This window comes from Amphiura filiformis, chromosome 15, assembly GCF_039555335.1.
Source record: "Amphiura filiformis chromosome 15, Afil_fr2py, whole genome shotgun sequence".
In the NCBI taxonomy this organism is placed as follows: Eukaryota; Metazoa; Echinodermata; class Ophiuroidea; order Amphilepidida; family Amphiuridae; genus Amphiura; species Amphiura filiformis.
The window spans coordinates 30,896,424-30,917,360 of NC_092642.1; the positions used below are offsets into that span (position 1 = coordinate 30,896,424).

Consider the following 20,937-nt stretch of genomic DNA (forward strand, 5'->3'; position numbering starts at 1 on the left):
TAATTTTCATTTTTGAAAATCACAATATAATACAAATTTTATGACAAATTATAAAAATTTGATATTTTTCAATTTTTGATATATAACAGTCCTCGAAGTGAATTATATAAATCTAATGATATATTCTTAAAGTGTATGTAGCAGGGAGGAAAAGCCGACAGTAAATTGAAAATTTTGACCTTTCATATTGAAGATATGGATTTTTTTCCCAAAAAGACCTAATTTTTTTTGGTGTTTTGGGAAAAAAATCCATATCTGCAATACGAAAGGTCAAAATTTTCAATTGATCGTCGGCTTTTCATCCCACTACATACACTTTTAAGTATAAATCATCAGATTTATAAAGTTTACTTCAAGTACTGTTAAATATCAAAAATATCAATTTTAATGATTTGCCATAAAATGTGTATTAAATTGCGAATTTCAAAAAATCAAAATAATTTGATATCAGAATTACATTTTTCGTATTCAGAATGCAATTCGATATGTCTGATGTGCTCTAAAGTCCCAAAATAAATACCGTCCAAACGTTCATACCCCAGCCCTTAAAGGGACCTTAAATCCCAGTTCTGCTGGTATCAGAAGACAAAATACTGAGGTGATTCAGCTATCAAGTACACCATTGTGAGCAAACACCTCATACTTTTAAACTGTGGTATTTTTCAACTTTCTACCTAATTTTGTTCTGTATTTTAAAAAGCATAACAATGCTATTAATAATATTTGTTTACTTATCTTTCCTAAACTAGTAATGTTGAAGTCCATGCTCTATCGATAAGGTCATTTCACATATATAATAGGTTAATGTGCGCGGAAATAATTCACATCGAATAGTTGTGTAGGCATTGTTGTCCTAGTTAAATAAAATGTCGTCTCTAACTACACTCGCCGTATGCGGATTACTATACATGTTGCATTGGACTGACGGATCAAAATCCGATTGCTCATTTGACGCTAACCACATAGGCCTAAATGAAAACACACAAGCAGGAAAACCACACATTCTATTTATTCTTGTTGATGATTTAGGCTACAATGATGTAGGCTATAATGGCCGACACTATGGGTCAGCTATGAAAACGCCGAATATCGATAAGCTTGCCGCTGAAGGTGTTATACTCAGTAATTATTATGTACAAGCAATTTGTACTCCGACTAGAAGTCAACTTTTAACAGGACGATATCAGGTAAGTCATTCCATGGATACAAGAAGCGATAAAGCTACTTAATCAACCTTTTCAAATTTGTTTTCAGTCATATGTTTCTTTTTTGTCATTATTCTCGTTGTATTTTTAATTTCATAATTCTAATGGTAATTTAGTATGTGCAATTCAAATTTATACATACCCTCTAAATTCTGCTCTAGTAGACGTACTAGAGAGATTGCGATGTTCCATACGCAGCACGTGGACCGTACGTACGGTGTTAAATATTGCTCGTCTCGGTTCCAAACTGGATTGTGCTCATTCGTCACGAAGGAGAACAAGGCGGCTGGAATAAAGACTATAATATCTGATTTTGGCGGATCTAGGTCGATAGATCCTCATCTTGATCCTCACGTATGTACATGGAAAACACTGTGACAATACGTAGTGTATTGTCACGGTGAAGACCGTGCTTGGAAGAGTATGCTGTATGCTAGCATACGTATGGTCATGGTGTATACCGTTGTCAAAATACGACGTACTTTAGTACAGTAATAACGCCCTCTGTTGGTCATAATTACGTATTTTCAACGTAGTGAAGAAATATTTGAGGTAATATGCGACCCCATAGAATATAAAAAGCAGAATATTGGTATGTTAAAAATCATAATGGGGTATGGGGCTGGCTGGGGGTGGCTACGGGGTGTTATCTCAAAAGACAATATTGCTAAGACAATATTGTTCAAGGTTGCGCCGCAGGCTTATAAAGAAACAATGTTGCTCCAAAAACAATAGCAAACAAGCTTAAACTATAAATTAGCCCCCGATAGAGGGCAGGGCCTGAAGAATGAGGGACATTATGGGGTAAAGAGTAAAAAAAATGTAAAAGTAGGCCTATGAAATGGGTGACGAGCTGTCCGTAAATATAACATAATTTTCGTCAGTTCGTCATCCTTAAAGTTACTCTTGCTGTCTTGCCCTGCGGGGCCCTTATATTGGGGTCCCACTTGGAGTGTTTAGTCGTCGTATGCGAGTCTCCGGCCTCGGGCCTGCCGGCCCTGCGGCCTTTATATTTTTTGGTTGATACTGGGCCCAAGATCTCGGGAGGGCGAGTTAGCGCAGCGGTAATTCCCTCGCTTTGCACCACTGATGTCCCGGGTTCAAGCCCCGGCGCGGCCCAAGGACTCATGGGCACTTGGTTTATCCCGATTCCATGCTCGCTCTCGCAGGTTTTCTCCGGGATCTCCGGTTTCCTCCTGTATCGCAACAATCGGTGATTAGTTGTTTGGTTATCAAACACTTCCTTCACCCAATGGAATTTGGGGAGCTGCACAGATAATTGGTGGATGTTACAATCTAAATGTGGATAGGTGTGCGCCGTTCGGCAGCAACCTAGTTGATGCGATCTGATTGTGATGATTCACCATTGCAGCGAAATTACAGCGCTTTGAGTCCTCTAAGATCTGGAGAAAGGCGCTTTATAAATCCAAAATTTATTTTATTTATTCTAAGCATCAACAAACAACAATGAGTAACCTTAAGGGTGACGGACTGTCTCTAATTAAAAAAAACCTTAATGCTAAAACCTTGAGTAACCTTAATGTAACGACCTTGAAATGTAACTTCTAAAAATACTAGTTTTTATATTCTATAGTGTTATATTACCTACAATATTTCTTCATTACGTTGAAAATACGTTTTAAAGACCAACAAAGGGCGCTATTACTGTACTAAAGTACGTGGTATTTTGACAACGGGATACACCGTGACCATACGTATGCTAGCATACAGCATACTCTCCCAAGTACGGTCTTCACCGTGACAATACACTACGTATTGTCACAGTGTTTTCCATGAACATTATGTGACCGTCCATGGCGAATGAGCCGTAAATTCCTCCCCCGGTCAATTTTGTTTTATTTCGTGTTTAAAAAATAAACATCATAAACTTAAAAATGGTATATCATTTGACTTCAAACGATATCCAGAAGCGAGTACGGTGTACCATCTCCGCCAATTTCCTTTTTAATTTCCCTTTTTTTAATTTCCCCTTTTTTTCTTTTTTTTCACTTTTTTAAATTCCCCGAAGAGTAGGCCTACGAGTGGGAACATAATTTGAAAGAAGTTCAGATAAATATGACGGAGCAATAGGCCTATCATTATTACATTTATATACAATCAACATAAGTTAAACAACAATTCATTGGAACACAGGAAGCCAATGCAGTTCCTTACCAGTGTGTTATTAGTTTGTGAGAAAAATGCAAAAATAGTCACATAGGCCTAATAGTCATAAAATAGCTCTATTAAATAGTACGAATATGCCGTCCCTTTACATGGCAATTTTAATGGCAATTTTAAAACATTTGGCATGTGCAAAGGAGGGGGGCGAAGATTTTTTTGGCCAGGCCGAGAAGGGTAGGGAAGCAAGCAATTTTTTTTTTGCACGCCTTTGGGAAAATTACACCCCCCCCCCCCCTCACGGGCCGTGATAAAACCACTGCGATTTATATACTAGTATTCTTATGGTTTTCCCGTGACTTGAAATAAGTCTACGGCCCTAGCACACAGGCTCCGATACATGCTATATCAGTGGTGTAAATAATACACACACATGGTCTGGCCACTGACTTCTACACAGTGGGTCTGTCCATATACTATATCCATGGTCTGTCACACGTAACGACTACAGTGCGTAAAGACCAGCATACGCAGCGGGAAGCGAGCAAATTCTTGGACAACTACTGAGTATGTGTATCGGCCAAGATTCTGCTTTGTGAGAAAATAAAAGGGGAATTTAAAAAAGAGGAAAATAAAAAATAAAAAAAAAGAAATTAAAAAAGGGAAATTAAAAAAAAGGAAATTAAAAAAAGGAAATTAAAAAAAGGAAATTAAAAAAGGGAAATTAAAAAAGGGAAATTAAAAAAAAGGAAATTAAAAAAGGGAAATTAAAAAAGGAAATTAAAAAAAAAGGGAAATTAAAAAAGGGAAATTAAAAAAAAGTGGAAATTTAAAAAAAGGAAATTATAAAAAAAGTGGAAATTAATTTAAAAAAGGAAATTAACAAAAAGGAAATTAGAAAAAAGGAAATTAAAAAAAGGGGGAATTAAAAAAGGGGAATTGGCGGAGATGGTACACCGTAAGCGAGGTTATGGTTTGTTAAACTTTGCTCCTTCAACAAAAATATAGCTTTTTACGTTATTACATGTGTCTCTTTTTCCACATTGCTGGCAATATATATCAAACAGTCATAATTGGCGGTCATTTCAAATCATCCCCAAGTCAACGAGGTTTAAGAAAGTTCTCTCATTGTTAATTGTTGGTTATGCATACATGTACAAAATACAATGCCTGGTAACCCACCACTTGAACAGGATTTAGCAAAAGCAAACAAAGACCAGAGCTATTAAAAGTTCTATAGCCGGCCATCTAAGGTAGAAGCTTATTATACACTTCAACAATAGGATTATTGATTAGTTTTTGACTATCAAAATAAGACGGAAGTCGGGCCAGCTTAAGTTATCGATGAATACGACCTTCGTACACATTTTACACCGTAACACAGAATACAATTTAGGGAATTTACGGCTCGTTTGTGCTGCCGGGTCACATATGTGTGTATTGGGTCCTAGAAGGCATAGTGATTGAAAAAATAATGGTATCTCCAGGTTACCGAGTCTCCGCCTAATTCAGACAGCACGCTTTTGATTTATACTAAAATTTGACTTAAGATGCTGCTTTGTGCTCCCCAAATAGTATAGTTGCCCGAAAAACATATATTTTGGTACATTAAGGATCACTACATCCATATATCATAACTTTCCATTCAAATGAGACTTTTTCATCCTGAAAGTTAGGCGCGTTGCATGAACTTCGACATGTCGTAAAATCAGCATATTTCAACATGGAACATGAAATCGCAATGTCATTTTTTATACGCAAAGTATCACACATAATTCAATGGGCAATCATTGCGTATGGACATCGCGTATAAATTTTGTAAATTTTTAACACATCGCAGTACCTTTATTATAATATTTTTTTACAAACAAAAAGGATCATAATAATAATTAGACTAATTTTCAACGATGTATCTACGTTCATTTCGCACGTGGAAAATCTTTAAAACTGGCTAAATACCTGACCTCGCTCCGTAACAGGAGAGTGGTTTTGAATAGATTGACGTACGTCCGATACGTACGTTTGGAAATCGTAATCTCTCCATTAAAGGTAATTATTGTTGGCGCAGTATTATTACAACATTTGTCAAATCAGAGTAAATTCACACATTTAACATGTTTAGTGGTTGTGTACTGTAGTCCTACGTCACTGACATAGCAATGGAATTAGGTACCCTTAATTTGATCGGTAATTTTACCTAGTAGAAGAAAAACGGGAATACTATGGCCAGAGTTCTACATGTTCTAGGGCTAGTAATTTGTCCTAGGTCTTTTCACAGCATAGCATTATAGCTTTGAGGTGGTACTACACCCCTTGGTAAATTTGTGACTATTTTTGCATTTTTCTCACTGGTAACAAAAGTTATATATATATTGTAGGGGCAAGGAATCCAGTTACTACACTGGAATTTTAGTGACTCAAGACAAGCGGTAGGCCTACGTTATTTATGATAAGAAAAGAGGTACCGCTACAATGTACCTCATTTCGTAACACATATAATGAACCACTGAAATTACAGTGAAGTAATTGGATTCCTTGCCCCTTGGATTGTCTGTTGCCAGTGTGTAACTATTTAGTGGGAAAAATGCCAAATTAGTCACACAATTTATCAGGGGGTGTAGTACCACCCAGTGGCGTATATTTCTGTTTGACATTGGGCGGTGGAGTTGGAAACAATTTCTTGAAATATAGTGAATCCGACACCTGTTGGCGATAGAATAAGTTTATGGTACAAATGCGCGTGATGCGCGCGAAAATATTTGCCATTTTGAACTGATGAAATAGTGCAAAAAAATTGTGCAAAAGTGGAATAAATTCGCGCTTTGGGGCTTTGGGGCTAAAATGGCCAAATTTGAGGTAAATTTGGTCAGAAACCCACACACAGGCCTCAACATTTGGGGATGGTGGTATGGACCATCCCACCCCAAAAAAAAATATTGGGGATTTATCCCCACAGCCCCTCCCCCGGATCTACGCATATGGTACCACCTTAAGATATCTAGAAGTAATCATCATGACACAATGGATGTAAATACACCACTGCTTTTATTATAATTATTTTTAAACAAAGCCATTTTACGCTATTTAAGTAGCGGTGCAATATGGTTCAGTGGAAACCCTTTATCACCAGATCACTTCAGCAGCCTAATAGTGGTATGTATGGTGAAAAAGGGAGTTGGAAAAAGATTAAAGCTTAAGAAATAATACTTATTATATTGTGTTTCCCTGTTTCTGAAAAACATGTTAAAAGTTAATATCTTTTAATAGGTTCACACCGGCATGCAGCATGGAACCATTCACCCTTGTATGCCAGAGTGCCTTCCCTTAGACGAGGTTACATTGGCGGAGAAAATGCAAGAGACGGGATATTCCACTCACATGATCGGTAAATGGCATCTCGGACATTACAAAAAAGAGTGTCTACCAACTAAAAGAGGATTCGACACATACTTAGGTAATCGATCGAACAATAAATTTTACTTTTAAGGTCCGCTACAGACTTTTTATTCGACGCAGAATATTCGATGCAACGTGTCTTCGTTATTTAATCTACACTGCTTAAAAACGTATCGGTACACTTTAATTTAAAAAAATCCTTTAAAAAGGAAATGGGCGTACCAAAGAAAACTGTCAATAATGTAGCAGGGTATTGTCAATGTCATAGCCTATAAGTATTGGGAATTATCTGGCTTAAAAAAAAAACACCAAAAGATGATAACAGCATTTTATACACCTCATTGGTTGCTCTACGTGATCGATAATGTTGAAGACAGTCCCTCATTTCAAATATATAATTTTGGTTTCTCTTTTGTTCAGAAACCAAAAATCAAGGGATTAAAAAGTAGAGCTGATCTGATCTGCAATCATAACACTATTACGCTGGGAGGGCACAGTATAGGGTATATAACCAGAAGTATACAATAGCCTATTGTGCTAACATAATTATTATCATGATTGATATCGGAAATCTATCCCGCGGACGACAGTTGATGCTCTCTGTCGAAGGTAGGTGGCATATTACACTCACGAGTTCTAGGCCTAGAAATCATATACATGCGCGTATACTGAAGGATGGGGTGGGGTGGGGAATTTGTTTGTTTGTATGAAACATAAACGATGCATGGAGATGATTTGATTATGAATTAGTTTATTATCCCCAGGAAGCACAACCCATACCTCTTTAAGAGGGGCTCCCCTCCTATATAACCACCGCTTTCCTAAATTACCCCTTTTCCCTCCTCCTCCCCTACATTCGATATCTTCATCTCGAGCTCTCCTCCCCTTCTCTTTCACTTCCAATGCTCTCTCTCATATGTTTCTCTCTCTCCGGCCCAAATCCCCTTGCCCTCCACCCCCCCCCACACACACACACCCCAATCTTCTCCCTCTATCTTCTACTTTTGCAGTAAAAATTGCTTCAGTAAAAAGTCATTAGGTTATTAGAGGTCATATAATGGCCTTCCATCGATTCTGGTACATGGGATTAAGGACATGAATCGATTTTGTTTATAGCACCTATACAATTACAGTAGTGGCCCTTTTGTAATGTCGAATGCAAATATTTCGATGGTCTATATATTTTCACAGTGAAATCAGCTTAGGCTATTTCGTAGTCTCAAGCCAATGCTTTCAAACTAAATCAATGCTTTCAAATGTAGACTGTTTTGTTCGACTTCTCTGCTCGTGAATATTGCACTGCGAAATTTAAACATTTCTTTTGTATACTTAGATCAGGTAACTCGAAAATCTTGTAATTTTATTCGTCACACCACTTATAAGAAACTGAAACCAAAACCGAAACTACCTGTCACAAATGTTTAGTTTTAAACAAAAGGTAGAAACAAAGATTAAGATTTAATTTAAATCTGGTCAACCAGACATACCTATTTTTCAATTAAAAGATCCAAAGTGTGACCTTTTTTGTGCGTCGCTTCAGTCACATGTTGTTTGAGACCGACAGTGTCTAACATCTCTATGAAGGATCGAGCAAATCGGTCTTGAGCATCATCGACATGGCAGTTGAAGTCGCCTAAAATGAGTATTTCTCCAGGAATTAGAGAAACAGACTCAAGGAAACATCCGAAATCCTCCAGGAACATTGAATCAGTCAATTTGTTCTCCTTGGAGGGAGGTGGGCGATATATGTTAAATATCCTTACAGTGGATGATCCACGCGATATGCTAACATCCATGTGTTCAAAACTCGGGTAAACAGTACTATTGTTGGTTACAAGCTGGTAACCTCTTTTGATGATAAAACAAAGGCCACCACCTTTTCCAGATTTTCTTGGTGATTGAACCAATTCGAAATTGGGAAGTGTAAGAGCAATATCAGCCAATGCATGGTTATCTCTTTCGTCCCCACGAAACCATGACTCCTGAATGGCAATAACATCAATGTCATTGTCAATTATGACGTCACATATTTCAGTTGTCTTATTGTTCATAGATCGGGTATTCCAGGTAGCTATCTTAGGTTTTACTGAGTGATTGTCTGTTTTTATGGAAGCTTCCTGCAACTTGACATTAATGATATTGTTCTGTTGATTATGCTTGATTGGGATTGGCACAAGATTAGATTGATCAAGTTTGGGCCTACTCGTCTGGCTTTTGGGCAAAGTGTTAATTCGGCTCGTAACAATCGAAGTGATTTGGCGTTGTTTTAGTCTGCCTGCTCTACAGCCCACGTTTGGTCTTCTTCTTGGCACTAATACCAAATTCATTGATGTTTAACCATGTTTGTGAATCAACTTTGTTGTGCGATGTGTTTATCACACCTTCAGCAATACTGATCAGCATCGATTTGGAGTAATTCAAAGTAGGATACATTATACAAAATAGTTAGAGTACGAGATTGTAAACAAATCAATATATTGATACCGATAGAAAGCAATACGGAGATACGTAGTATTCATACATACAGTTGAAACCAAAACCAAAACGTAGCACAGTCAAGATGATAAAGTCCAAGTTTCACCAAATAATAAAAAGTTAAAATCAAATTCAACAGCAACACAATGTTCTAGGATAAACAACTGTAGTATCAGTTAAGTACAAATCTGAAAATTCAAGTCAAATTTCGGTGAAAAGTTACATAAATCCTTAGCACGAAGTGATGAGCAGCAGCCAGACGAGCGCCACCAAACAAATTGACGGACGAACCGACGTTGCGACTGAAACCTTTAGTCCCTCATTTCAAATATATAGTTTTGGTTTCTCTATTGTTCAGAAACCAAACATCAAGGGATTAAAATGTGGAGATGAACTGGTATGCAATCATAACACTATTGTGCTGGGAGGACACAAGAGGGTATATATAATCAAAAGTATAATGGCCTATAACCATACGTATATAATAGCCTATTGTGCTAACATTTTCATTATCGATATCTATCAACGCGGACGACTTTTGATGCTCTCTGCCGTATGTGGCACACTTCCATGACACCATTAAATTACACCGAGTCCCAAGTTATGCATAGACATCATGTGCATATATTGAGGGGTGGGGGTGGGGTGTTTTGTTTATTTGTCTGAAATATAAACGATGCATGATGATGTAGATGATTTGATTATGAATTAGATTATTCCCCGGAAAGCACAACCCATACCTCTTACCTATGTTCCCTCCGCCACCTATATATAACCTCCTCCCTCCCCCCCCCCACACTCGATATCGACTCTTCCCTATTATTCCACTCCACTCTTGAGCCCCCCTTTCCCCCCTCCTTCCCTTCCCACTTCCAATGCTCTCTCCCTCTGTTTCTCTTTCTCCTTACCCTTACCCCCTCCCCTCACACACACATACCCTCTTTCCCTGGCGATCTCTTCTATCTCAATCTCTCTCTATTCTCCAATAAATAAATTGAATAAAATTTAGTTTAAACCAGCTTTCTATGATATTGATCTTCCGTCATGCGACATGCACATAAATAGAGTTGTGTATAATAGTGTTTATAACACTGAAGTCATAATCTGTCAAGTGCCTATTGTAATGTCTGTGGAAATATTTCGATGGTCTATATATTTTCACAGTGAAATCAGCTTAGGCTAATTCGAAGTCTCAAGTCAATGCTTTCAAACTAAATCAATGCTTTCAAATGTAGACTGCTTTGTTCGACTTCTCTGCTCGTGAATATTGCACTGCGAAATTTAAACATTTCTTTTGTATACTTAGAGTAGGTAACTTCAAATCAAATAATTTTACGATCCACACCACTTATAAGAAACTGAAACCAAAACCGAAACTGACTGACACAAATGTTCGGTTTTAAACAAAAGGTAGAAACAATGAGTTCGATATCTTATGATTCAAGTGGTTAGGCAGGACAATAGGAAACCACGTGACCAAAACCAAAACCAAAACTAAAACTATATATTTGAAATGAGGCAGTCTTCAGCTGGGTTGTGATGCAAATGACCTTGAGTACCGGACACTTCCGGTATTGATGACAATCGACGAGGAATGTCCTTTATGATCCTGTCCCAGCCGTGTGATAGTTTGGCCCGGACACCGCCACCGCGGTTGAGGGATGGTTGCTCAGCCCTCACCCAGATTGCCTCTTTCACTCCACGCTCAAACCAACGATGCTCGCGATCTAGGATTCGGACATCCTTGGTGTCAAAATGGTGTCCGGTGGCTTTCAAATGTAAGTACACTGATGAGTCGTTTCCACCTGAGCTGGCTCTGCGATGTTGTAACATGCGATTGTGAAGAGGTTGGGCGGTTTCTCCAATGTAAGAGTCTTGACAGGCTTGCTCTTCAGAACAGCGGACCCCGTATACCACTCCACTGATCCTCCCCTTGGGCTGTTTGTCCTTGGGATGCACTAAGGACTGGCGGATCGTGTTCGTGGGTTTAAAGTGGGTGGTAATTCCGTGGTCGCGATAAATTCTTTTGAGTTTTTCCGATAAATCTCCGTGATATGGGATGGTAATACTGTTGTTCTCCCCGTCTGATTCGTGCTACTGGCGGTGGGTTTGCTGTTGTCCTTGTTTAAGGCCTTGTTAATGGCCCAGCCCTGGTAACCACAGTTACCCAGCGCTTTGCGAAGATGTTGATGTTCAGCAATCTTATCGGAGTCTTTGGTGATGATCGACTCAGCTCTATGAAACAAGGTGTTGACCACGCCGAGTTTTTGAATGAGCGGGCGATTGGAACCAAATTGAAGGTATTGGTCCGTGTGTGTCTGTTTTCGATAAACAGACACAGCAAGGGAGCGATCTTCTTCCACGGACACTAAACAGTCAAGAAACGCGAGTTTGTTATTTGACAATCCTTCCTGCGTGAACTTGATATGGGGATCAATTTGATTGATGTGGTTGAAAAACCTATCAAGTTCGTTGGATTTAATTAAAATCCAAGTATCATCCACATATCGATACCATCTAGATGGTGCTATACCGGGAAACGTTGACAAAGCAATGCGCTCAAATCTTTCCATATAAAGGTTAGCGATAATCGGTGAGACGGGCGAACCCATGGAACATCCATGACATTGTTGGTAGAATTTTCCACTGTACGAAAAGTAGGTGTTATCTAAACAGAGACTAAGTAGATCACATAATTGATCAGGAGATAAGTTTGTCCGTTCATGAAGTGTGGTATCCTGAGTCAGAACTTCGCGAACTGCTGAGACTGCGTCCTTCGGAGGAATGCTGGTAAAGAGGGCGGTGACATCAAACGATGTTATAGTCTCATCAGGTTCTAACACTAAGCCTTGGATTTTTTCCGAAAATCCTTAGAGTTGAGAATATGGTGGTCCGATAGGCCAACCACAGGACTCAAAACTCTAGCCAAATATTTGGCGATATTGTAAGAAACCGAGCCGATACTGCTCACAATAGGACGCAAGGGGATGGTGTCCTTGTGAACCTCCGGGAGGCCGTAAAAACCCGGGATGGTTTCGGATGTCGGGTATAACTGATGTTTTAATTTGAAATCAATAGACCCGTTTTTCTCAAGTTCGCCTAGTTTTGAAGTCAACTTCCGCTTTATACCACTAGTTGGATCTTTCCTAAGGGGAGTGTAAGTTTTGGTATCATCTAACAGTGCTCTAGCCTTCTGATCATAGTCTTTGCTATTTAAAACCACAGTACAACGCCCCTTATCAGCAGGGAGGATCGTGATGTTTTCATCCTTCTTTAAGCTTTCTAGCGCACTATACTCATTCTTGCTCAGATTATATTGAGGTGGTTTAGCACTTTTAATACTCGCACTCACCCGCGAACGTAATTCTTCCGCTTTATCTGGACCGATGGAAGCACCTCTGATCGCCGATTCAGTAGCAGTGATAATGTCTGTCACCTGAATTCTTTTGGATGCGACAGAGAAGTTTAACCCCTTTTCGAGTAAACTTTGTTCACTTCCCGAGAGCTGCCTGTCCGATAAATTCCTGACCCATCTATCCTTGATGTTATGATCAATTAAATTATCCTTCTGTCTCCAATTCTTATCCTTATCGGCACGTGAAACTGTTGCAAGCCTGCCGAATTTCTCTACCTGTCTAGATTTTGTTGTTTCGTGCTGTGCTAACTGCGCATGCTCCGTGAACTGACTGACCCTGTTGTGTATCTCCGTTGGTAACCGATCACCCAATTCGCGGAAAATGTCAGATTTCTTGTTGTTCAGATTTTGATGGTATAATTAACCTGTCTAACTCTCTCGTTTAGCAATTTACGTTCCGCACTGTGAATAATCTTATCCGCACGCGATCCTTTGATATTAGAGCTAAGTTTCGCGCTACGGGGTATCACATCTGCCTGTAAACAACGGAGGTTGAATCGTAAATGGTTGCGATAATTCGCTACTTTCCTCGCCGTTTTCTCAAGGTCCTTTGTTAGTTTTAGGCAATCCTTGCCGTATTCCTTACGAATCAAACTGTGTAGACTCTCATTCATCTGGGTATGTTGAAATTAAGATTTAATTTAAATCTGGTCAACCAGACATCCTGACAGGATCATAAAGGACATTCCTCGTCGATTGTCATCAATACCGGAAGTGTCCGGTACTCAAGGTCATTTGCATCACAACCCAGCTGAAGACTGAAGGTTTCAGTCGCAACGTCGGTTCGTCCGTCAAAAATAGGTATGTCTGGTTGACCAGATTTAAATCAATCTTAATTTCAACATACCCAGATGAATGAGAGTCTACACAGTTTGTAGAAACAAAGAGTTCGATATCTTGTGATTCAAGTGGTTAGGCAGGACAATAGGAAACCACGTGACCAAAACCAAAACCAAAACTAAAACTATATATTTGAAATGAGGCAGTTACAAGCATTTCAATGGTAATGGATAGGATTTTAGAAATGATATTGAACTGTGTATTTCCCTTCTATTTCCAATCATGTTTAATTAATACTAAAAGAATCATTAAAATCAATAATATATTTCCACAGATATTGGACATCAAAATTAATTGATTTTCCGTCCGCACACGTTCGATAGACGATAAAATGAATTATTGTTTAAATACATGCAATGTGAAAGGTTTCAGAGTATGTTTCGGATGCAGACGTTTCATTTTGGAGTTAGTTAAACATGCAGTAAAATGTGTATAAATATTTAAACTAGTGCTCTTATGATGTTTTGAATTGAATGTAATTGACAATTGGGGGTGGGGGGTAGAAGTTTCTTACATAAATAACAGTTCTTAGAGTACCTTGAGTACTGCAAACTGCAGTGGCGTGCGCAGCACATTGAAAGTGGGGGGGGGGCGCAGGTTGTTCAGTTCCCCCGAATGGAGTCTGATTTAGGTGTGTAAGGTGCGGTTTTAGCGTTTTCCCACCCCCGAATGACCAACAAAAGTGGGGGGGCTGCTGTGAAACTGCAGCATTAGCTCAAACAAGTTATGTTAACTGGAATAATCAGAAGGCCCTGTTGTTACATCGTATTCATCAACATAATATCGTTACATTATTTTTCACATCGCATTTTTACAGGTTACTACCTTGGTAATGAAGACTACTACACTCACTACCGAGGACATGGATTTGGAAATTATTCTTTCAAAGGTTATGCCTTCCATGATGACACCAGCAGTAGCTTTCGGCCAGCATACGAATATACTGGGCAGTACGCAACCTTTGTTTTTACTCAAGAGATGCAGAAAATCGTGAAGAATTATAAATCATCAAAGGTACAACTTGATTGTTTCTCATTCAATTGTTCCCTACCTACGACATTATAAAAATTAAGGAAAATCTATCAATCCAGTTGTTACATTGATGATGCACACTAACATTATTTACTACTTTTTTCTTTTATTGCAGCCATTGTTTATATATCTAGCTTTCCATGCTGTACATGATCCACTACAAGTTCCAAAGCAATATTCCGAACCATTCAAGAATCTTATACCAGAAGAAGATCGAGTAACACTGGCTGGAATGATAAGCTGTCTTGACGAAGCTGTACATAATATCACTACTACATTGAAGGAAACTGGACTTTATGATAACACTATTATAATATTTTCCACAGGTAAATATTTATTTCAGAATTCACCGGACTTGGATAACCTCGCCTTCTGTACCGTTGATGAATAATCGGAGAATGAATTAAAATGCCTATAGTTTGCGTCTAACGATCAACTCCCGGCACAACCTGTAATGTGCTTACTAGCGCGTTAAAGGTAGGTGGATTCATCTGGCGGATTAGTCTGGTGTAATATTCATCGGAGAAAAGAAATAGCAGAAAATGGTGAAAATTACAAAAACCAATGTTGACTTGGTGCCATCATGTATGAAAGTTTCCAATTACTAAGCCCTAACTTTTGAGACGGTCTGTATGTACACGCTGTACCGATGCATTCGGAAATTTCAATCATCACGACAAATCGTAAACAAACTTTTAATTAACAAATGACGTCAGGCGCAAGCTGTTAGTTTTAATTCAGTCTCCGATTATAGTATAAAGGGGTGGTTTATCATATTCTTTGCGGTTCGTTAGTTTGAGAAAGCCACAACGGATGAGCGGTTGAATCCCGGGCTTGATTATGATATTTTCGCGATATCAATACTTCCAATTCGAGCATAACGCGACAGATATACGAACAGATATTAGTCTTTAATTTATCATTTTGTAGATAATGGTGGTCCTGTGTATATCGCCGCTAGCAATTGGCCATTACGAGGTTCAAAGGATACGCTATGGGAGGGTGGTGTTCATGGAGTTGGATTCATTCACAGCCCTCTGTTGCCAAAAGAGGTCCAGGAACCACCAGTAATGCTTTCATTCACGTTTCCGATTGGTTCCCAACCATCGTTTCTAGTATAGCAGGAGGAACACTTAATGGAACCAAACCACTGGACGGATATGATGTCTGGGAAGCTATAACGTAAATTTCGATTTTAGTACTATTATACTGTAAACAGCAACTTTTACATAGTATTTTTCTAGAACATGAGAGCACATCAGACATCGAATTGCATTCTGAATACGAGAGACGTCCTTCTGATATCAAATTTTATGGCAAATTAAAAAAAATGATATTTTGATAATTAACAGTCCTCGAAGTAAACTTTATAAATATAATGTACTTAAAGTGTTTGCAGCTGCGAGAAAAAGTCTACGATCATTTAAAGATTTTGACCTTTTGTATTGAAGCTACATTATTTTCCCCCAAACCGACCTCAAATTTAAATCGACAAGCAACAATCCAAATTAAGTAACACGAAAAATGATCCACATTACTTTCAAATCAAAACACAAATGTCATTATGTTGTTTATGATTGTTTATACCTATCCAGAAGAGGTAAACCTTCGAAGAGAAACGAGCTGCTTCACAATATAGATCCGTTGTTTCGAGTCCCAAAGAATGGTTCGGATCCGTTTTCTTCATTCAATACATCTATTCACGCAGCATTAAGAATAGGAGATTGGAAGATACTTACAGGTGTTCAAGGTCAGTAACATCAATGGCTGAATATACACACCAGGCACAAAAAGAAACTCGTCAGTTATAGTCATCGTTGCTGTTCAACAACCTGATAATTTTTTATTGTTCTAAATATACATTTTGTTAATTGGACTTTGTTTTCTCATTTGACACCCTGTTCGTAAAAATCGATTGACCAAGATATGCGCCTTCAAACCGTCAAACCCCAAAATCAAAAGTTGTAATTTCAACGATTTTCAATGGGAACACATCGTTGTATTGCACACAAGCACCACGGGACAATCAATAAAGCACACAAACACAAAACGTTTTAAACTGTTTTAAACCGGTTATAGTTTGGGATTTTAAATTTGGTTAAAACTTTTTAATATTAAAGATTAATTGTCGGGTTATAAGATGGTCATAAAAACGTTTTAAAATGCTTTGTATGAAAACACACTGCAACAATATTTTAGAATGTTTTTTAAAGTCTTTATTTGTCAAATATTTTTTGCAAAAATGTTTTGCCAAATAATTATTATGTCAACACCTAGATAATATTATGTTAGAATATTTGCAGTAAGGTATCAAAAATGTTTTTGGTTGTTATGAAAATGTTTTAAATGTACAAAAAATTAGAAGAAACAAATTATTCCATGCTGATTCACCACAGACTGTTTCACCTGATGAGCCTTAGGGCGAAACAGTCTGTAGTGAATCAGCATGGAATAATTTGTTTCTTCTAATTTTATGTATTATTAATTATATATCATTAAACCTGCGTCAAAAAGAGGTTCCCGGCCGTTAAATACACAATATCACTAAGAGTGTTTGAAGATCTACTTTTTGCCTACTTGTGTCACATTACTTTACAAACCACTGTATCTATTTTTCCTCAGGTAAACTCAATGACAAAGGACGAGATACTCACAACAGCTACCCTCCACCAGAATCAAACTATACAGCATTTAAAGCAGTAGAACCTGAAAGTAAACATATTTGGTTATTTAACATCACGGCTGATCCGAATGAATGGAACGATTTAGCAGACGATAATCCAACCGTTGTAGAACAAATGCTGCATCGTCTGCAGGAATACTACCTCAATATGACGCCACCAATTTGGCATAATGATGAGGATCCAAATTGTGATCCCGCTAAGCATGAGGGCGTTTGGGGTCCTTGGGAGTAGAATGATGTGTATATAGTTTTCTTTTGCCACACACATTTTTGTTGTGGACATTGATCATTAGTTTACATTGTAATATTATTAATAAAGGCAAGTCCGTGGAAAATGATAAATAATTAGCAATAATTCATCATTGAATCTGGCATGTGTAGTCAATAAGCAAGAGTTTGTGTGATTAAGGTCCAGAATCAGCTAATATCATGAACTGACCTCAAAGAATAGGAAAAAACATTGATGGCATTGAGGTCACTACAAATCAACTTTATTACATGTTTTGTGACTTAAATAACAAGTTGACAAACTTTGGTGATACATTTTTTTCGTCAAATTTGTTCATAATTTTTCTTCCATGACTGCCATCTTGGATTTGTACAAAGAAATATAGAACAAAAAGGCAATTTCACAAGACCAGATCTCCGAATGCATTTATGAAAACCCGTATTTATAAACGATGTCTTCTTATGAGTATTTGTATAAATCATGTAATCCATTTTCAAGGGTTACTGAAAAGGTGTTTTTTTGAAAATACTGAATTTGAAACTGGAAATTATTAAATTTTGTGCCATTTTTCCTTGGTGTCCATAATCTGTCCTAACTGCCTATTCAAAACACGCATATAAAATTGGCCATAACTTCAGAACCATTTATCCTATTGAGGTCATTTAAAGACTGAAATGATCCATTTAATGAGCTCTTTAATACAAAGTATGATTCTACAATACAGGAGAAACTTCAAATTGTCATGGTCATCCCTACTAGTAGTTTGCATCATCTAGGATGTCTCGTTACATAATAGTTCAGTAAGTAACCGGGTCAAAGGAAATTCCTGTATTCCTTTATAAGAGAACTCACCAAGCAATACTTTTTCTGATTCGTTATTACGAAAAGAATACAATACCTCAGTGTAGTTTGAACAACATTTAACCAAAATACCTGTTGAACCGTATTAACCTTGGCCTATTTGGCGATTTCACTTATATAACGATATCGTCCTAGATTGTGCAAAATTAATTATTCTTAATGTGATTTGTTTTTGCAAGATGAACACTTTGATTTGGTTAAAATTGGAGCACTTTTAGAATTGACCCCCATGGAGTGAAATGTGACCTTTGACCTGTTTGCTTATCACCATAGAGCTTATTGAGCTCTATGCTTAAAACCCAAGAACGTCGCAGGTATACTAAAGTATGCTTTTCTGTTATGACTTGATAGTTTTGGAAAAAAAATGACCCTTGTATGACCTTAATATGGGGAGCAAGGTACGTTTATGCAACCTCACTTTTCTGGAATATCAAGGTATTCAGCTAAGTTATAACTTTTCCTATTCTTTCTAGTGTCAGCAATGTCCTGTATGTTTCTTTCATTAGGCATACACCCCGTAAATCTACTATCTGTTTCAAGTACTGTAACACCTTACCTTTCGATGTATTGTTATAACTCTACTTCCAAAACCAAAAGGGAATTTAATAGAAACAGAGAGATACAGTATTAGATCACAAATAGACAAACAATTGGTAACAACTAAAAAGTAAAATGGATCGTGGCTTACATTTCTAAAGTTCGTTTACTATTTTATATCAATGTGAACAAACCAAAATGTATCAAGTTTGTATGAAAGGTATATTTATGATATAAATTCACAAGTACACCATACTAGTTGTAAATTCTATAAATTCCCTATATATTTGCAATAGGCCTACCTTTAAATTTTCACAGTTACCTCCGATCGTGACTCCCATTCCATGCGAGCAACTTGAGCATTGAGAGCGTCAGCACGAAATTTACGCCTCAGTTTGGTCCGATTACGACGTCCATATTCCGAACATGGAGTGCTATCGAGCATTGGGCGCGTTAGCGCGAAACCTACGGTTGTCTCAGGACAGGGACATTTGGTTAGACGAATGAGGTACCAATATCTGACAACAGACGTGTGTAGGGGGTCACTTCAAATTAATGAAATTGCGTGTCCTATTTTGTCAAGGGGTTATGTGGAAAAGGCGGTTTTTACAAAAAATTCGCATAGAACCCCAATGTTAAATTCAGAAAATATGATAAGAAGATAAGATTACCATAAAAACGAAATAGTACTTTTTAGCGGGGTTCTATGTATTTTTTACATATATTTTTTAGTTTTCATTTTCACTAAATTCAAAAAATATTTGGCGTGAACAATTATCGTCACAAAATTGTTGTAATTAGTAATCAGGGCAATAGGATTTAAGTTTCAAGATCAATACAGCGCTGTTGCATTATGATAGCAGTAGCAGTTAATAGTTGTTATGTTTATATTCAGTTCCTCTTTGTATCATGCCCAATGTGTTCTTTGTCCTTCCCTCCTAGAGGTTTCTGCTTAAATTAACCCCGGTAGTAGCAGTATTTTTGTATTGTTGTTCTCAATACTTTTACATATTAATGAACATGTGATTGGCAGTAAGTACTGAAAAAACAAAGTAGATAGCTCTTTCCAATAATTTTTGACACTATTTTTTACCAGATCAGTCCATTTTCCAAGATGCTTGTTCAGAGATATTTAACAATGGACCAATAGACAAAGCATGTAATGTCATTTGATTTCTATAGTTAATATTGTTAACATGTATAGTATTATTATAGGCCTACATTATATTTCATCAGATTTCTTATGTTAAATCATGGAGGTGTTAAATGCTGTCATTATGATTCATTAAATGACATTTAAGTTTCAATGGCAAAAACATAAATTTCTTCATGTGACTGGACACTACAGCCGTAAACTCGGCAAAATATATTCTGAGTTACAGTGTAAAATGTGCGTGAAGGTCGTATCTCAATTCGGCGCGACAAGTATCTCATCAAACACTGTTTAAATCAATCAATAATCCTATTGCTGAAGAGGATAATAAGCTTCTACCTATTTCTATAGAATCCTTAATTCTTGTCTTTGTTTGGTTTGGCTAAATCCTGTTCAAGTGGTGGATAACAAAGCATTGTATTTTGTCTAGGTATGTTTAACCAACAAGTGACAATGAGAGGACATGCCTCAACCTCCTTGACTTGGGAATGATTTAAAATGACCGCCAATTATGACTGTTTGATATTTATTACCAGGAATGTGGGAAAAGAGACACATGTAGAACCAAACAAGGATACAATTTTGTTGAAGGAACAGAGTTCAACAAACCATAACCCCCGCTTCTGGATATCGTTTGGAGTCAAATGATATACCATTTTAAAGCTTATAATATATATTTCCTAAACTCAAAATAAAACAAAATTAACCAAGCCAACTTTACAGCTGATTTTTGGTGTCCAGTCACGTGTAGATATAGATAGAAATTCCAGTGTTCATCTTAGTGTGTCTGCACACAAGGTCACACTTGTACAATCACTATAGGCATATACAAAAGAATTTGGCCATTTCTTTTGTGCTTTCCAACACACAAGCAGTGTGTGCTACTTCTTGTTACTTCTGGTTGTTACACATTTGGCACGTCTGATCTTTCCTAAACTAGTTGAAATCAATGCTTTATCAATAAGGTCATTTCACAAATCACTTTCACAT

General features: G+C 37.5%; 2 pseudogenes; both read left to right on the top strand.

Moving 5' to 3' along the window:
- Positions 1-716: 716 nt before the first annotated feature.
- LOC140171507 (arylsulfatase B-like) lies at positions 717-20,366 on the top strand (annotated as a pseudogene).
- The window catches only part of LOC140170863 (arylsulfatase B-like), a 35,531-nt pseudogene continuing 33,332 nt past the window's right edge, over positions 18,739-20,937 (top strand).